The sequence below is a fragment of the Papaver somniferum genome, chromosome 9 (assembly GCF_003573695.1).
Source record: "Papaver somniferum cultivar HN1 chromosome 9, ASM357369v1, whole genome shotgun sequence".
NCBI lineage: Eukaryota > Viridiplantae > Streptophyta > Magnoliopsida > Ranunculales > Papaveraceae > Papaver > Papaver somniferum.
The window spans coordinates 98,267,435-98,271,307 of NC_039366.1; the positions used below are offsets into that span (position 1 = coordinate 98,267,435).

The window sequence follows — 3,873 nt, forward strand, 5'->3', positions numbered from 1 at the left end:
AAATACCAAAATACATATGACTCAATTATCACTTCTAGACAAAATCTTTTATTCCTAGTGAGTCATTAAAAATATTTTCACCACCCTTCACGAACGTTTATTCATCCTCATCATCGCTCATCGATGCAAATGAGACATTTACTCCTTGAAATTTGTAGTGCCTTCCAAAATTCAAAACTTTCCTCGAATCTATTACACCAAGACTTGGACATTTCCTTATAATCGAATAATGGAGGTAATGGGCATCCTTCACTCATTTGGAGGCCGACTAAATGGTTTTCGTGCACGTAACCTATCACCACTCTTCTTGTTTTATCCGATTCTTCGTCAAATGGTACTCTTGTTGGTGCAAATTTGAAACTCAATGCATTTGAGATATAATGGACAACGCAATTGAATGCATTGGCGAGTAGTTGGAGGTTTATTAACATGGACATCCAATGCTCACTTGTCAAGCATTTATTGCCGTGTAACCGCTTTTCCCATGCCACAAACCTTTCGTTTAACACCTTCTCGGACTAGTCTTTTTCAAATCTCATCATCGGTATGTAATAATCTCGGTGCCCACGTAGTTCCAATAAACATTTTTGCCTTACATAGTCAACTTCTTCACAACCCCAATCTTTCGCGTCTTCAAAGGGTCCAAGTTGATCCACAGAGACGTGGTAACCACAATTCCCATCTCCATCTACCTCATATGTGGCCTTAATATAGTCACGAACAAAGTCAGGGAAAAAAGAAGGTAATTTTCATAGATGATATATAAATTCCGGGAATATCGACCCTCCTCATCTCTAGGGGGTGGTTTGTAAGTTGCGTTTGGAATACGAACCGTCCCCTTCCTTTCACTTGATGGAAGTATTCCAACCATCGGACTTTTTTCTATATTTCTTGCTAATTGTTTAACACCGTCTCTACCGCCAAGTCTTTTTCTTGTGCTTCCTTGGGAGGGAACTTCGCAACCTTTTCCTTTTACTTCCCCATTTTTCGTTCCACATTATTTGGAACCTTTTCTTTTATCTCCCCCATCTTTTGTTCCGCATTATTTGGAACATTTTCCTTTAACAACTTTGCTTTTTTCTAGTTGTTTGGAAAGAAAGACCGGACCTTTTCCTTTAAAATCAAATTTTCTTGTTGAAATTTCTTAAGAGGGAGGCTCAAGATGTTTTTCTTGTACATTTCGATGACTTGGTTCTTCTTTTTCTTGTACATTTCGATGACTAGGTTCTCCTTTTTCCATTTGACCTCTTCTTCGTTTGTTTCTACCTTGAACATCCTCCTCCATCTCATCCTCCGCTTCATAGGATTTTTGCAACAACTCAAAACCCGAAGGATCTCTTTTCTTTGTATCTTCCAACAATTCTCTTACCGTTTTCTTTATTACAGTACTCTTTTTTTTCGTAGAAGGCCTCCCCTTTATCTTCCTCTTAGGTGGTTCCTTCATGTCGTTCCTAATTTGTGGGTATACGAAGTTAATCAACCATATTTTCCTTTGCCCCCGTGTTAATGTATCATATTTTTCTGCTAGCGCTTTTCCGATGTCGGTATCGGCAAATGTACCTCCAAAATCTTGATCAACTATTGTTTCATGGAATGATAATTGTTTCCAAAAGGGATCAACATCTTGTATCAGAATAACTTTGTCATTGTAATTGGCTATGACATGCCGACATAGGAGGCCCAAACTTTTCATGTTAAGACAAACACACTCTCTTCCGTCAAAGTTACCCAACTCAAAGTGTTTCACTTCTTTCATGATCAAATCAATTGCACGATGCTACACATAAAGTAATTCCATGAAACCAAGCATTGTCTTTCCATTTAATGTGTCTACTAGATCAGTTTTTTTCAAAATGCTCCTTAACTCTATCGAGATCACAGAGGAAATAGGTGTGCATGGCTTGGAATACGGTAACAAATCCACTATCACCATTATGAAGCTTCTTCTTCAACCGGTTGTGAGACGATTCCACTGTACTTGTAACTTGGTTGTCGAAGTGTCTATATTGGTTCGTGAATGCGGCTACGAACTTCTCTTTGTGTGGATCCAACCAATTGTCCACCAAATATTTCACCATAATTGGATAACTTCTCAAACTAGCCAATAACATACGAGATGGTTCTTCATAATCTTCGACGGTGATAGAATATGCCATGGCTTCCTAATCCGCATGGAAACTAGCCCATCTTAGTTCCGCCAACTTGTCATCCTTCTTAAATTTCTCTTTGGCTTCCTTTTGTTGATCAACCGGTAGTTTCTTTGTTCTCTCTATTTCACTTTTCTTTGTTGGACGAATGATGGTCTTACATTTAGTTTCAATGCTATTCCATAGGTGGAACGTGCAAAGAAGGTGATGAGCATCCGGGAAAATGCTCGCTATTGCATTCAACAATGCTTGTTCCTTGTCGGTGACAATCACCTTTGGAGTATATCCCTCCACGTAGAATAACTTCACTTATTTTAGTGCCCACGCATAACTCACTTTAATCTCATTTTCCAAGAAGCAAAACGCGACACTAAACGGAGAGTTGGTGGAAGTTTGTCCAATAATGGTCAACACCGGCATCTCATACTTGTTGGTCTTGTACGTGCAATCCAATCCATCAAAAGTACTTGATTGGAGCACCGCGCAAACTTTATAAACTCGGGATGAGCCAATATGAGATTCTTTATTTGTTGATCCTCATCTTCATCATGGAAAACCGAGTAATTATACTTCTCTCCCAAATGCCTTAATTGTTGCATTTGATTTCTATTTTCCCATTGCTGATTTTTCAATTTTGTTTTGGCGTTGTAGATGGTTGGCAAAGTAGAAACATTCACTGGTTTTAGGCTCTTTATATGACCAAGTATATCAATGGATTTCATACGATTTTCGGTCATGGAACTTACAATCAGTTTTTCTCCAAATACCACACCTTACTATTCTTGTTATATTTAAATTGAAGCTTGAACGGGCATTTAGTCTTCTTAGTGAAAGTAGTATTCTTCCTCGTCGTTTTTGCTTTATATTCGGTACCATTTTTCACACGACTTTTACTTTCTCCACTACACTCGCAAACCATTTGAAAGTGTCGGTCATTTGTTGATCCATTACAAACTATAACACACATAATTAACTTGCCATGTTCTCTAGCCCATTCCTTTGCCTCATCTTTCGTTTCCCATGTCTACATGGTCCAAAAACTCAAAGCTAGTAAAAAAAAACATAGTGATATGGTCCAAATGAATGAGCAACATATCTTTCCATTACACCTACCAAGTAATTCAAATAGTGATTGGAAGAATCTTCAGTTAGAATTTCGTTTGCATAAGGTTGAGAAGGCATTGGTCTAGGTGGAAGCATGATCTATCAACCAACATGTCACAACATTAGTCCATAAGAAGAAGGAGAACTACACTTACGGTTGGGTTATAAGAGCCACGGACCCAACCGTAAATGGTATTCCCAGTCGTAATATATGGATTTCCAACCGTAGGAATAAAATCTAACTCACAAGAATATTTACGGTTGGTAAATAAAAATTCGAACCTAGTCGTAAAAAACGTTAAGGTTTGGAATTGTGCAAAACCCAATAGTAAAAAGAGCAATAAATACCCATGCAAAAATTATTTACGGTTGGGTTTGGCATGACATCTTCCCAACCGTAATATGACTTTTGTCCTATTGAAAACCAGTTACAGTTTGGAGTTCATCCAAACCTAACCGTAAGTACAGATTACGGTTGAGAACGAAGCTTCAACCCAACCGTAACATGAGCAGTAAGTGGAAAAATCTAATTTTTTTTACGTACTTTAGCTAATTTTGAGCGAAATTGAGCTCATGGGAGATAGTTTAGAGGCATACATGTTAACTTTCAACCATTGGTTCT

The 3,873-nt window shown here is 38.1% G+C and overlaps 1 long non-coding RNA gene across 1 annotated transcript; it reads left to right on the forward strand.

The window, feature by feature from the left end:
• The first annotated feature begins 1,078 nt into the window (after window positions 1-1,078).
• Window positions 1,079-2,961, forward strand: LOC113307617. The gene is made up of 3 exons (XR_003339214.1): window positions 1,079-2,251; window positions 2,334-2,707; window positions 2,799-2,961. It is a non-coding gene; the product is annotated as an uncharacterized LOC113307617 (long non-coding RNA).
• Window positions 2,962-3,873: the final 912 nt, after the last annotated feature.